Here is a 16,468-nt window from a genome sequence, read left to right as displayed (position 1 = left end):
GAAAAGTTCAGTCTCTCCTACTGTATACCTGATGGCGACCATCTTGAAATCCGCCATTTTGAATTAAGGTTAAGTTTTTAAAATAGGAATAGGGTCATGTCAGTATTTCAGTGAAGTTTTAGGTGCGAAGCTCCAGGGGTTTAGGAGATACAGCTACCAGAACATCACATGGAAGTACAGAATAGTCTTCATACAGTTGGAGGTAAACGCTCTGTAAGACCTCTTGTAACGATAAAAGAAGAATAAGAAATATATGGGTACATATTAAGACTAGGGGGAAGTTATATACTAAGGGTATACCTGATGGCGACCATCTTGAAATCCGCCATTTTGAATTAAGGTTAAGTTTTTAAAATAGGAATAGGGTCATGTGATACATGATTTAAGGCGCAAATTTAATCAGAAGAACAATGGTGACGTTATTTTTGATTTACGCGCAATTGGTAAAAAGTTACAGAGAAATTAAATATTGTTGCAGCATATGTATTAGTCCTTTACCCCACCTTGTGAAGTTTGTGTTAATGATAATAATTAAATAAAAATCAGATGGATAAATATTAGGTCTATGGTAAGAGTTGCCTTGATGGCGGTCATGTTCAAATCCGCCATTTTGAATCAGACAAAAGTTTAAACAAAACGCATAACAGTGACACCTTATTAATAGCAAATTTTACCATAACTCGAACGGTATAACCATTTTTGCTATGCCCCTATTCCCACATGACCCTATTCCTATTTTAAAAACTTAACCTTAATTCAAAATGGCGGATTTCAAGATGGTCGCCATCAGGTATACCCTTAGTATATAACTTCCCCCTAGTCTTAATATGTACCCATATATTTCTTATTCTTCTTTTATCGTTACAAGAGGTCTTACAGAGCGTTTACCTCCAACTGTGTGAAGACTATTCTGTACTTCCATGTGATGTTCTGGTAGCTGTATCTCCTAAACCCCTGGAGCTTCGCACCTAAAACTTCACTGAAATACTGACCAGGTTTAGTACTACTTTCTCATATGTGTCTCAGTCAGCAACTCGATTCACCCAAACGTAAGGTTTACTTGTGAGATGAGTATATCTAAGTGAGAAAAGAACTTCAGGCACTTTTGGATATTGATATTTGTAATTGTAATAATAGTAATAGGACATACTACTTGGCTTTCGAGAGACAGTCGAATTTTACACTGCTTTTTTTCTTTACGTGCCTACTTGACCTTGATTTGAGACTTTTAAATTTCATCCTATTTTCGCCTAAAAAGTAGCCTATCTGTAGTTCAACAAGAAAATAATTATACCTAGTATATGATAATTAAATTGAAATTTATCGTAATATGGGCCATGACGAATACTTTACCATTTTATATTGTAAATTTTAGATCTACTGGTGTTGTAACAAAGCGGTGCTTGAGCGATTGACCGTAGAAATTCAAACTCCGATTAGTGATAATTTCACAGCCATGGTTTATTACAAGTGTAAACTGTTCAGTGAGTGGAGAGGAGGGCGTGGATCATGGGTCAGAGTTGATGACGATGGGTTCTCACGGGTCACAATGGGTGGTAGATCAGAGTGGGTCATGGTGGGTGGTGAGCCATGATGGGTCAGTGTGTCACAGTGAATCGTTGATCTAGTGGATCATGTCTCACAGTCTGTGGTGGGTCATGGGTCGTTTTCATTGTCCTGCGCCATCTCTGGAAGGAATAGTTTACTACTGGAGTGAGTTTTTTTTTAAATATAATTTCTCAGAAACAACTCAGGCGATTTTTTCACATTTTATTAATAAATGTTTCACTAATGTCCCTACAATACAGGATAAGTCGTTTGTTATGAAATAGTCCACAAAAAGTAATTTATTCTTGGAGTAAGTTTTTTTTATTTCTCGTTTTTTTTAAAAAAAAAACATTTTCTCAAGTACGACTCATGCGATACGTTGTAACTCACTGATCATTCACGTTTCTTATTTTCAAATAAAACATAAGCAGTCATGTTATAAATTATCGCGGTTATTTTTTCCCGCAGTGCACCTGCACTTCCATTATCAGGTTTTGCAACTTGATAATCATAACACAACACGAACCTAGAGATATAAACAAGGCAATGATAATGGAAGGGAACAGAGGATAGAAAGGACAGAACGACATGTAATTTGTATAACTATTACATAAAATATGAAAATGTAAAACAACATAGTTTTTTTGAGTAATTTATAAACATACTTTCTGACTCTTTATGTAGTAATGTTCTTACATATTAAAAGTTCTCGCCAATCTAATCTAATAATACTTTAGCGTGGCTATTATTTTAAAATCAATTCTAACTTTTGCTGTTACTATTAAAAGAATGTTATTAGGTAATAACACTTTTGTAAATTGAACAAGCAAAAATATGATTGCTTCGTCAATAACCGTAACCCTTCGCTGCTAGATCAATTGAAACTAGTACCATAACATTAGAATTGGCAACACTGCAATGAAAAAAGGAAAATGCATGTTAGATGGCGTAGCCGTGTCATTCGGCCGGAACTTGCACCCGGCTTTTGCCGGACACCCAAATGCAGAAAACAAGATTTGCTCATTCCTGATATAGACCATGATGAGCTCAATACAGTTGAGTTGATTTTGAGTTCAGCGTCTCTTTCAGCAGCGAAACTGTATGAGACGTAGACCTACTGATTAACGTGGAATTCGAACTAGATGAGCTCTCCCCGGGAATAGAACCCGGGTCACTAATGCCAAAGATGGGTACGCTAACAGCTTAGCCACGAAAAAGCTCATGAGCTCAGCACACATACGAAATACGATGTTATGCGGCGATCGTTGGTTCTCCGAGTTATTGGCCATCATAGTTGTGTTTGTAAAATGAGATCTTTTAGTTTAACGTTATACACGATTATGCCCGTTAGGCTAAGGGAAACGAATGATTAAGAGTCTTCATCCCGGCGAAATTAAAATACCGCTAATTTTACAGTAATTATGTGATATCTTCAAATAGATAAAAGATAATTGAAATATGGAACAAGAGCGCCCTAGACAATATTATTTTGCGTGAGGTACCGTTATCACAAGTCACCTAGTGGCTTTCCGTTTCCAGCTGTTTAGAAACGCGAAAATAAATGCCGATTTTCAAAATGGCTCGAAATCAAAAGCAGATAAGTGAGTCGTGATAACGGTTTCTCATGTAAAATAATATTGTCTAGGGCGCTCTTGTTCCACATTTCGATTATCTTTTATCTATTTGAAGATAATGTAATCACATAATTACTGTAAAATTAGCGGTATTTTAATGTCGCCGGGATGAAGACTCTTAAGGGAGGATAAGTGAATGATGATAAAAGAATTGGTGGAATGAGAGTTTGGGAGGAAAAGGAAGTATCTTCGAGGAAACCCACGAATGCGATGTTGTCCACCACAAACTTACTTAGCCGGGGATCGAATCAGGATTTTGCGTACCAGAGATAAGCGCTCTACCAGGGGTCTATTAGTTTTCTTTCTTTTCTTTTAGGTGAGTTGTCTAGCTTTTCTTTTCTTTTCAGTTAAGTAAGATCTCGCGGTATATTTTGTTTTGACGATTAGTCGCTGGTCTATACATTAGCCTCAAACCTAAGATTCTCTGTCAGCAAATACACAGCAGTGGCTCTAAAGTTACAACAATGGCTTACATTAGCTTGTTTTTGTTATTTTATTATTTCACTATTTCTTTTCTAATAAAATATTTTTAAAATTTTCTTTATTATTATTATTATTATTATTATTATTATTATTATTATTATTATTATTATTATTATTATTATTACAGCTAAGAGTATTATTTGGGGAGCCTCTCCCCCGTGAATCTCTATTGTTAGCACTGTTAACATTTAAACGCCGAAGGACGCAACTGCTGCGTCAAGCTTTTAAATCTTAATAGCTCAGCCTCTAATTTAAGCTAGAAAGTTAATTTTGATATCAATGTGTTTCTGAAGGATAATGCTTGCCCCCGATATTTATTTTATGTGCAGGAGTACGACGACGGAGAGAGGGAGGATTTTTGGGGAGGTATTCTCCCCCCTTGGGGACACAGTCATAAAAATTGGTATGTGAAACAATGAAATAGCCCACTACACGCTAATACCCTGCAAAAGTATTTGTTTCTTTTTTTTTATATGGGTGGAGTAGGGGGTGGAAAGTTTGCCAATTTTTGAATTTCAGGGTTTCTTCTTTTGTTACGTAAATTACATTTATTTTCTGGACGGTTCCATATAAGACATATTTTCACTGAATTGGTCTAGAAGAATAATTCTTTTTTCTGTATGTTCTTCAGAAAATAATGAAAAGAAATAGTATGCATATAACGTAGTACTATTATCGGGGGGAGGGGGAGCGAATGTCAAATTCGCAGAATTGTTCTTCTACTTCGAAAATAATAAACAGGGCGTTTTTATAGGATTTTTTTCCTGAATTTTTGTCTTGCCTTGTATTCCAGCAACGGCTACCATTTTTAAAATATTATTGCCACAAGCGTATTGCTTACACATTATCTTAATTTTTTCAGCATAGGGTGACTGTAAGGATTGCCAGGGCTCCGCAAATTCTATTTTTTTTTTTAAGGATTTTTGTTTCCTTTCTTCTCCTTCTTCTACGAATAGGGCGTGAATTGTCCAAGTGATACCTCGTCGAAATCAGTGTTCTACAGGGTGCGGCACGTAAAACCGGCCCGTCGTAATATTCTGGTATATTGTGTTTTTGGCAACACTTAAATAATCTACCTTCCTACCAAGAGATGGCGTGTCGAGGTCGGGTCGACTTACGTGACCTGCAGCAGTCACGTGCAGCCGCAGCCAGTGAAACTTGTCGAAACCAGTTGACAAAAAGGCCTTGTTGTGTTAAGCCGGGTGAGTGTCAGTGTGTGATAATGCCGTATTCGATACCCGAGCGTGTTGCCATTGTTGAAGGGTTCATTCTCACTGGATCTTTTGTGAAAACAAAAAATTTGTTTCGGGAGAAATTTCCAGGACGTTCTGTGCCAGCAAAAAGCACCATTCAGGAATTGATTGAAAAATGGCGGCGTACAGGATCGGTTCAAAATGTTCCCAGGAACAGATGATCATCTGTCTGCACACCTGAATTAAAGATGCAGGTGGAGGAGATAATGACAAGAAGTCCTCGAAAGTCAACCAGGAGATTGAGTCAACAGGTTCATGCGAATGAGAGAAGTTGCAGACGTGTTTTAAGGGGACTGAAGTTAAAACCGTACCGGATAAGTGTTGTGCAAGAACTGAAGCAGCCTGACCTGCAGAAGAGGGTGCATTTCTGTTCATGGCTGTTGAGCAATGTTGCCAGTGGTTTCTTGGATCCACTAATGCTCATCATGAGTGACGAGGCGTGGTTCCACCTGTCTGGGTACGTAAATTCCCAAAACAACCGGTATTGGTCGACAGAAAATCCACACGCAATCCACCAGGTACCCTTGCATGATGAGAAGATTGGTGTTTGTTGTGCCATTTCCGCCACACGCGTTATTGGGCCCATATTCTTGGAGACGACAGTGAACAGTGACGTGTATATGGGAATCCTGGAGGAGTTTTATACACACTTGACCGAAGAGGAGCGTCAGTTATGTTACTTTCAACAGGACGGTGCAACATGCCACACATCAGCTGCATCATTGTCCCCTGTGCATGAGATGTTTACACCAGAGAGGACAATCAGCAAAGGCTTGTGGCCTCCTCGGTCACCAGACTTGTCCACGTGTGACTTTTACTTATGGGGACTGTTAAAGGGAAGAGTATACGAAACAAATCCACACACAATTGAAGAACTCAAGACCAGGATCCAGGATGTCACCAATAGCATTACAACACAAGAACTGACAAGGGTATATATGAATCTCCTCAATCGTGCTCACATGTGTGTTGAAGTGGGCGGAGGACACTTTCAGCACCTGCTGTGAAGGCTGCTGTGAAGGTGAGTAGTCACATTCAATACATTACATTTCATTTATGTGTTGTAGTTAATCATATTCAATACATTACATTTCATTTTATGTGTTCACTTTACGGGCCGGTTTTACGTGCCGCACCCTGTATAATATTTTCAACGAGGTATCAATCATTACCCTGTGATAATTAGGTGGGGTTACCAGGGCCCCCAACGTAAGAGACTGCGATTTCATTCAAATCCCTGCCCGGTGTATAAAGTCAAGGTTTGATATAATTGAGCCAAAACAAAAACTATACAGTACTAAACGTTATTTACGTACGTATATCGATAAAAAAAATTAAGAAAAAATCTTTAATGACGTAAAATCAATTTTAAAAAACAGATAGAGAAAGAAAAAACTTTAAAAGATTCAGAAACATCTGCGACAACATTACTTCCAGTTTTAGCTCCCTTTTATCTCTTCATTTCTCGTCCTCTTTCCTTTTTCTTTTCTTCTTTCCACTATTCTTCATTTTTCTCCCTGTTATTGGGTTTTCCAGAATAGGAAGCACAAGAAAGTAAATTTAAAAAAAGAAAAAGAAAGAAATGAAAAGAAAAAAACTTGGAGAGAAAAGAATGTATAAGAAGGGGAAAAAAATAGGAAGAATCGAAGTTTTGAAGAAGGTATCACCGACCGAGGATTTGATGAATTGAAGTCAAGATTAAAATGAAGGCTTCTAGAAGAAGTTTCACAGCCGATACACCCATCAAGGTTTTATTAAAGAAGATAGAAATGGCTCCCCCTTTCCTCCCCTCTACTCTCTCATCATTCTCACTCTGCCCATCTCTCTTTTCTCTTTCTCCCCCCTTTCTCCTCGGAGAATATAAACTCCCAAAGTGTAGGGACCAAGAAATTGAAGTATGAGAAGCAATTAGTGATGTAGAATATTAAACCATTGGATAAAAACACCAGAAAATATTCTTTAAAGATTGCTACATAAGATATAGTCATATTAGGAGTTTCGCAATATTTTGGTAGCAAAATATTCTCATATTGAATTTACAAGGGCGGATCCAATTGGAGGGCTATAGGGGCTATAGCCCCCCCCTTGACGCTCAGATATACACTGGATAAAATGGGCTTCAATCCTGCTTTACACTGGATAAAACGGCAAACTATGGTTTAGCCCCTCCCTTGATCAGTTCCTGGATCCGCCACTGTATATATATATATATTCTTATTGACAGCTATAAACCAAAGTTTTTTTTTTCTACGAAATATTACAAGGTAAAATAATCATAATTTTGCTCAATCATATCACATTTACAACAAGAATTTTATGAATGATCCAAAAAATGGATCAAAAGATAGCGATCTTGGCCAATAATTAGTTTTTGGATCTGGGGCCAAAATATTTTTGAACGATCCCTAAATCAAGTTTTCGTATATTTTACGGAATAAGCATATCATACTGAATTAAGTGATAGTTTGGGTTTCGCTACACTAAATGTAGTTCTCCAGATATAAGTCCTACAAGAAAATGTTTGCCTGAAATATACATATTGGATCTTTTGATCCCATTATAATTTTATTTTATGCTAAAAGAAGAAAATCTATCTAATATTTTAGTTATTGTGTACAAATATTGGCACGTTAAATAAGTTTTTTTTTCTCTTTCCTTCCTTAGTCTGTAACAATAAGATTGTAACTTTCACCGATGTGATTTCCTTCAAGGACCGCCATTGTTACACCAAAGACATATACAGTGGGAAATCGATAACTCGAAGCTCAAGGAAATAGACAAAAATTCGAGTTATCGAGTTTTTTCGAGTATTCAAGGTGGCCACAACAAATATTTGAGATATCGAAGTTCCACGTTCCTTTATTAAAAGTGACTATATAATCTCTCGAACTCGAAAGTTCCTTGTGAAAGTTCCTGGAATTAAATAAAATGACTACTAAAAAGAAAGTACTTTAAATTCTGTACATGTATTGTCTTACATGTTGGCTTTCATGTCTCGACATGAGCAGTGTTCGAAGTGGAAAAAAAAAGCTGAGGTGGTATTACGATTTTGAGTCAACAAACCGGCTATGTAAATATTGTCTTGATCACTGAAGAACTAGAGACGGTATGTCCTCATTACTGAAAAACCAGAGGCGGTATGGCATACCACCGCATACCGTCTCACTTCGACCACTGGACATGAGTAAAACACAATTACAGTATAATACTCATTAGCAACAATGTGTATTATACACTTTAGCAACAATGGTGGGATCAGCAACAATGAAAATTACGTAAAACCATAGAGCTATAGCTTCCAGTTATTGGGTTCACATCACGAGAAATTCTACTTATAGAGGTAAATTTCGACTTGTAGAAGTTCGAAGATAGATCGAGTTACCGAGTTTTTTTAAAAAATATGATTATGAAACTTAAAATTCGACTTATCGAGATTTGTAATCTTTAAACATTCGATTTATAGGGGCTATTTTAACAATGAGTGTTAATGAAGAGTTCAAGAGGATATGAAAAAAAATCGAGTTATCAAGGTTAGAGTTGTCAAAGTCCAACTCTATGTCCATTCAACATGTCTGTTACATGATGGCATTAGATTGAGTTGTATTTGTGTACTTTGTCAGCAGTAGTGTTGACTACGAGATGAGAAATATACGTCTCAATTCTCGTCTCGAAAAAAGAGAAAAGAAGTACATTTTAAAATTTCGAATGAGATTAGGAACATGACGATTCTCGGCTCAGTTTCGGGAACAGGCGAGCAGTTTCACAAATCTCATTATTTCTTCCAAGTCTTAGGTCTTAAACACTGCTTTAGTATAAAATTTATAAATTGATAAAGTGATTGTGTGAACATTATGAAGAGCATTTATCAACATTTAAAGATACGTAGACCGTTACACAAGATATTTATTATAATAATAAATATGGTTTAAATGTTGTTATGTCACACCTTTTCGTGGATCTCTCGTGATTTTAGTAACCTCTAGATGAAATTAAGAAAATAATCAGAGCATACATTTACAGAACTAGCGAATAAGGCTTTCCGAGACGCGAGACGAGAAGTGAAAGAATTATTCAACGAATGAGACGAGACTTCTACAAAGTTTACGAGACGAAAACGTTTTATTTCTCGTCTCAAAGATAATATGAATTCAAGAAACGTCTGAATATACTAAGCTGATTTCCTAAAATTCGAGGAGAAAAGGCTAATAAGTTTCGCGAGTACGATTTTAAAAATGCACCTTCATTGATTGTAGCAAATGTTATTCACAAGCATACAATGCTTTTTACGTGCTTAATCTTTGACAGAATTGTTAAGCTCAAATTAAGTTTTAAAGGGTTTATCAGTCTGACGAGTTTAACCAGTCTAACAGATTTTACTATTTTAATGGGTTTTTACCAATCTAACGGGTTTTACTGATTTACCAGTTCCACGATTATGCACCGAGGCTAAGGGAGATGCTGAAGGTAATAATAAATAATCGTCGCTGCACCTCGAAGAATCGCTGTGTGTTAAAGGCACAACTTTTCAGGAGAAGCAAAAAACATGTGGAACTCTTAAAATTTTGCTAAAGACATGGAAACACCTGAAAAATATAATTAAATTGGTTCTGCGTATATTAGGCACTGGATATTGTTGTAGTTTGCTTCAACAGTATTATATTACTATTTTTGTGTTTACGTAGCACCATTTGCGCCTTTACAAGCACATAGAGAATTGGTATACACTAATAAATGCGTACATGATGAGAACCAGAAGCCTTTAATTTTAATCTATAATTTTTCATTGTTGTGGCGAAACAATTGAATATTAACTTCAGACATTATAAGGGACACTGCCTGACAGCTTTCTGGTTTATTTGTCACATAGCGGGTCTTCGAGGAGCAGCAACGAAGTGTTGGAATGAAGAAAGAGGGAAGAAACGGGACAACTCTGAGAAAACCCATGCACGCTGTCTTTGTTCACTACAAAACCCACTACAAAGTCAACAAAGCGCATGCTGAGATCGAACCAGGGACCTCACACGCCAGAGCTGAATGTTCTGCCACTAAGAAACCACAGTTACCGTTTAACATGTCTTTTTGATGAATGTTCCTCTAATTTTTATTCTAAATAGTTTTTTTTTTTCCTATGCGAAAATTTCTTTAAGTCCAAACTGTAAGTTTGATGTCCTATCTCAACGAATCTCAACTTTTTCGTTTTAACGATAACAGCGAAAAGTTGCATAAAAGGAAGATAAATGTTACAAATACGTCTAGAAACATTGAAGGAGTATTTCTCTCTCTCTCTCTCTTTCTCTCTCTCTCTCTCTCTCTCTCTGTGTGTGTGTGTGTGTGTGTGTTTGTTTGAATCGCAAAATAACGCGAATTGGGGCAATTTGTCAGAGAAACTCCAAATTTTACCCAATGCGCAAATAAAATCCTGAAGTTACATTATTCTGCTAAAAGTCTAGTATCATGAAAATTAGCGAATCCCACGTCAAAAGCTCATGAAAGTCTATTTTTCTCTAACAGAGATTGTGAAGAGATTATTTGAGAGCTTTAAAAATTAAAAACTGAAAATCTACATGTACTTGAAATTGTGCACAGAGAATTTGATGGGTAAGCTAATTTTTTTCTTAAAAAGTTAACTGCTTCACCGAACGAACTTGCTTAACTACTTATTACTAGCTTTTTACTTATTTTACTCGCTTTTCCAATGACCTAGAACGACAGGGACACAGAAACGTCGAGGTATAGTTAAAACTCCAAAGGCTGTCTCACCGGTAATCGAATCCGGGACCCTGCACGCCAAAGAAGCACGTGTTAGCCACTAGACCAGCGGGGAGGGCTGTTCGAGCAATGTCTCGAACGTAGACTCTGAAATATTTTCTTTTTCGGAGTACGTACAGTATGATGACAGTCAGAAGGAAATTCAGTGGTTCAGTGGTCGCGCCAGTGTTTCTTCAGTGTTACTCATTCATAGGCTATAACGTAGTAAATTTACAGCTGGTTTCATGGTAGTACAATACACACACAAATTCTTTGCAATATTTTGGTTGTCTTAGCTTCATAACACTTGTGTTTACTGTTCCTAATTGTCAATTGTTCATTCTTTATTTTTTTAAAATTTCTTTTCAATTTTACTTTTTCCCCCAACCACATTACTTGTGTATTGCTTTTGTAACTGCCCAATGTTTCTGTAACTGACTTGTCAATAAAGTCTTTAAAAAAATGGTACAGCGCTTACCTCTTGTGCGTGGGGTCCCAGGTTCAATCCACGACCAAGTAAGTTTGTGGAAGACAATATCGTGTCCATGGGTTTTCTCGGAGTACTCCCATTTCCTCCCACAATCTCATTCCGCCAATTCTTTTCCATTATCATTCACTTGCCTTAATTATCGTCTCCCTCAGCCTAAAGGGCATATTCATGGGACGTTAAATTGAAGTATTTCACATTCGTGGGACGTTAAATTGAAGTATTTCACATTCATAGGACGTTAAATGGAAGTATTTCACATTCGTGGGACATTAAATTGAAGTATTTCACATTCGTGGGACGTTAAATGGAAGTATTTCACAGTCGTGGGACATTAAATTGAAGTATTTCACATTCGTGGGACGTTAAATTGAAGTATTTCATTTCATTTTTTGTCTTTTTACATTGTTTATTTTGAAAATGCCTTCTCTATGGTCATATGTGGCTTTTAGATACAAATCAGCGTATATCCTATGAAAATTTAGAACTACAGTACTAAATATATCTGGAAGATTTGAACCCCTAAAATCACCTCCTTACGTATATGCGCTTCCTTATACAAAGGTATACGTATGAATAGTTCGCTGGATGTGGGGATGCATTCTAACTAACCACTGGATACTTTCTCAATATAATAGTGTCCTTCCACCCTCTTCCCATCAGAATCTACGTTTGAGACCTCTGTTTCCTTTTTTCTCCATTCTTTTTCTTCCATCTTCTTCTGTATGTCTCCTTCAACAACCTTCCTTTTCTTATGTCTGCTTTTTGCTCATCTTCGCAAGCAGCGCGTCGATTAAATCGCGTCGAATCTTCTCCCTTCCCCCTCCTCTTTCCCTCTTTAGGTTGGTTGGTTGGGTTCTCTCGATGCCTTTCGCTGACACCCTCTTTCTCCCGTCTTGCACACACTAACTTCCCAAAACGGGTTCACATAATCAATCACTTGGGGATAGTCCGCTGGGACGCGGTGTCGACGCCGACGCTGGGATACTACTTCTCTTTCTTCCTGCCTGCATCTTAGCTTCTCCTTCGACAGTGTTGCCATTCCTTGCTGTCAGGGTACAATAGTAAGAATTAAAATAATTCCAAGATAATTTCAATGTAGATTTTCGTGTTAATTTAGATTTTCAAGCGTTTTGATTTGATGAAAAGTTTCAGGAGCACTTGCTTTAAATTCAAGAATACACTTTTGGATAACCTGACGATTTTATTACTTATCTAGTCATTTAATTAAAAAAAAAAAAAAAAGCAGAATAAAGGAAATTTAGTGAAAATTATTGTCATACAGAGATCAAATCAAAAGATACTTGAATAATAGAGTAAAAGACCAGTTGCATTCTGTTTGGGGTTGGAAAATGAGTTATCTGGGTAGAAAACAACTTATTTCAGGGAACTAATAGTTAACGCGAGAAAGCCCATGCTAATTTTACCCTTAAAAGGCCCAAGGGGTGCCCCCTCTGAGACTCCCTGCTGCATATACAAGCTACCTGAACCCACCGTGACCATTTGAATTTTCCGTCATTAATAGGAAAGGCTAGTCACTACTTTGCTATGAAATCATTTGTCAACGGTAATAAAAAATGAACAGTATCAAATAATTAGAAAAGTACATACTTCAATAGAAGCCTTAGAGGCATCCCTTGGGCCTTTACGTTAGTATAAAAAATACCTCTATTTTTTCTGAGGTAAAGTAAAAAAAAAATGCTTAGGTAACGAATCAGAGGGTGTATTTCAAAGAGATAGAAGAATTCTAGAGCACAGGACACGGGACGAAATACCTATTAAGAATAATGGCATTAAAAGTTGACTAGGGTACCTCCAAGGCACCCCTTGGGCTGTCTCGGGTTAAAGGATATAACGATTAGCTTTTATCTAAATCAGGACTTCGTGATTCTACGTATTTAGAAAATGGAAGTGTGGTTTAAGTTCTTCCCAAATGAGTTATTTGGTGTAGTGACCGTCTGATATTTACCTTAAAGTAATGGCTTCAGTATAACAGGAACATATATATATATATAGCCGCGGATCCAGGATATGATCATGGGAGGGGCCAAACCATAGTTTGTTTGCCACTTTATCCAGTGTAAAGAAAGTAGGATTGAAACCCATTTTGTCTAGGGTATACCTGGGCGTCAAGGGGGGAAGGATTCTTCACAAAGCAAGCTAAGTAAGGTGAAGTAGGACTCTCAATGCTCCACTGCAAGCAGAGAGAGTTTAGAGTCCCGTCAGAGCTAAACTACAAGCTAAGTGGGAAAGGAACCCTTAGAGCTCCACTGCAAGCTAAGGAAGGGGACTTGATTAGCCAGAGACTGGTACCAGTTGCTGTGATCTTCCTGGTCCTGTGTGGTTGTGGTACTGATGTTGCTCCTCTATCACGTAATTAGTGATGTTCCTGTTCTGATGTTCCTGTCGTCTGCCTCTGCCCTGTAGTTCGTAGTAGGAACTACATGGTTTTTGTTTATAAATAGAAACATGTGTTGGTTGGTTGTAAAGAGGACCATGTGCGGGATATTACAACATGTATAGTACGTACGTACAATCAGGGGCGGATCCAGGACGGACTTCTGGGGGGGGGCGGTCGGTAGCAATACTGCTACTTAGAGCTACTTTGAAGAGCTCCAAACTTTTTATGGATGGGTTTATTTATATATAAAATAAGAAAGTTTCCTCTTCTGGGGGGGGGGCGATTGCCCCGATCGCCCCTTCCTGGATCCGCCCCTGCGTACAATGCGAGAGAGATGTCAACAGCAAGTACAGTGACTGCTGTGATATATGTCGGAAGTTTCTCGACTTGGACTTAGGCATGTTCTGTTGTTTTGTGTGTTGTGCACTGGAGCAAATCCCGGCGGGATGAAGGAGACATATCCCCTCCAATCTTGTAACTGTGGGTTACCGTCCCCCCAATAATCTGATTTGAAATGTATTTTTTGAGCAGAAATGTGTCCGATTGCTACAAAGGAAAGTGAGTTGAAATTGATGTCCCCATCTGAATAAGTCTCAAATCTGCCCGCCTCTCAATGTTGAATACAACTCTGCTCCGCTGATCTACCACAGCATTATTTTTCAACTTTATAAATATATTGAACATCGCTTTAAAAAAAAAAAAAAAAAAAAAAAAGATTATGGGAACGTCTTACCCGCCCTGCCCCCCAATGCTGAAGACAGATTTGCGCCGCTGGTGCTGTGTAGGGTAGTACATGGGCAGTGGTGTATTTACGGGGAGCTTCCGGGCTTAAGCTCCCCCCGAAATTGTATTTTCTATATTAAAGTAAATGAAATATCTTGCAGAATTTTTACATTTCCAGGAATAAAGTTGGCAAAGCCCCCTCTGAATCAAAATTGTAAATACGCCACTGTACATGGGTATTGTTATGATGTGTGAATAGGAACTTACATGGAAGATTTTTTTTTCACATGTCTTTCATTCCTATCCGGGGATGGGCGGGCCGCAGAAGGTTATGCCTTCTCTATGGCCAGATATATATAACGACTGTTGATGATGAGAAAGTTAGAAAGTTGCAGGCTGTTATGAAATGGTGTGAAACAGAAAGGGTCATCTAAATGTGAGTTGAAGTTGAAAGTCAGCTATTGATCAGTAAGGAGTGAGATATTAAGCGATGTAGGAGGCCAGGTGGTGATCACGGACGATGGATATGTACAATTTGGGTGTAGATACGACGATGCGGGTTGTATTGCGCAGGTGAATGGTCCTGTTCATATATGGCTAACAGATGGTCTATTGGTGGGTAGGCATATTTGGGTACCGCAGGCGTTTGTTGCAGCAGTTCGTCAATAATAGGATGTGCATGGGCAATACGAGTAAAGATATAGCGGGTGCGTAAGCGGCGAAGATATGGAAGGATAGTGGGCATGGTGGTTCGGCGGTATACCTCCCTTGTTGGCGTCTGTTGAGGGAGATAATACGCAATTCGTAATGCTCGCCGTTCAAGGAGTTTGATGCGGTCATAAAATTTGGATGTCGCTGATAGCCAGGCGAGATGACCATGGGTGAGCGCAGGGCGGACAAACACTTTATATGTGTATAGTAACAGTTTGGCGTTAAGTCCCCACGTTGTGCCCTTTAGGTGTCGCAGGAGATTGTACATGGAAGACTTTGTGAATGAACAAGTAGCAATATCAGCCTGTATATTGCACTGAGAAAAAAAAAACTTATTTTTAATCTAGAAAATCTGAAGAAGTAAAATTTAACAGAATTTTGAATCACACACAGGATTTTCTGTATCAGATTGTAGCTTAGCCAGGACTCATCTACGATCGAAAATTATCCGCGATGTAGCTATAACATTTTTTACATTGTTCATGCTGACCTCTGTCCTCGTTTATTTTATTCTTATGCTGTTGTAAGTCATGCTATGAAAGTTTGATTCTAATTCCTCCATTTGTCTTCCTTTTATTGCAGATAGACAATGGCCACTCCATTAGAAGCTTGCACCAAAGAGGAACAACGAGCAATGATCTGGTTTTTGTGGTCGGAAGGTGTATCAGGGACCGCAATTTATCAAACGGGAACAGTTTCTTGCCGCAACGGAGTGTCTACGAATGGATTCGAAAATTTTAAAAACGGTCGCACAAGTGTTACGCATAAGAAAGGAGCAGGACGATCATCTACGGTCAAAAATTATGGCAACATTGAGCATGCAGGTGACATGGTGCTGTTACACAGACAAGTGGCTATTGATGAAGTGCCGCATCGTCTGGAAATTAGTCAGGGTTCCTGATACAATTTCCGACCACTAAAACCGGATCACTGCTCTTTGTTCCTGTTTCGTGCAAACTTCTAGTGGAGTGGCCATTGTCTATCTGCAACAAAAGGAAGACAAATGGAGAAATTTGAATCAAACTTTCATAGCATGACAATAACAGCATATCAACAAAATAAACGAGTACAGAGGTCAATGTGAATAATGTAGGGGGTATGTTTAGTACGTAAAAACACAAAATTTACACGAGAAATGAGTGATGCAAGTACTTAGACTTAACATAACGTAACCAAATCTAACTTAACCTAACATAAACTAACGTAAGCTAACCTGAGCTAACCTAAACTAACGTAATATTAGTAGAAATAAGCGAAATTCTATCATTTTTTGGAAAATTACGCGGGACACCTACACTAACATAACATAAACTAAACTAACCTAACGTAATCTAAACTAGCCTAACCTAACTTAAACTAACCAACCCTACCCTAAACTAACCGAATGTGAACAAAAATTACCAAAATTGTAACTTTTTTTTAGAGAAAAGAGCTGGACCCTTCTGCTAAATATAGGCCTAATGTAGGAAGAGTTATGTCA

Source organism: Thermobia domestica, chromosome 2, assembly GCF_964235325.1.
Source record: "Thermobia domestica chromosome 2, izTheDome1.hap1.1, whole genome shotgun sequence".
Taxonomy (NCBI): domain Eukaryota; kingdom Metazoa; phylum Arthropoda; class Insecta; order Zygentoma; family Lepismatidae; genus Thermobia; species Thermobia domestica.
This window is presented reverse-complemented; position numbering follows the sequence as displayed.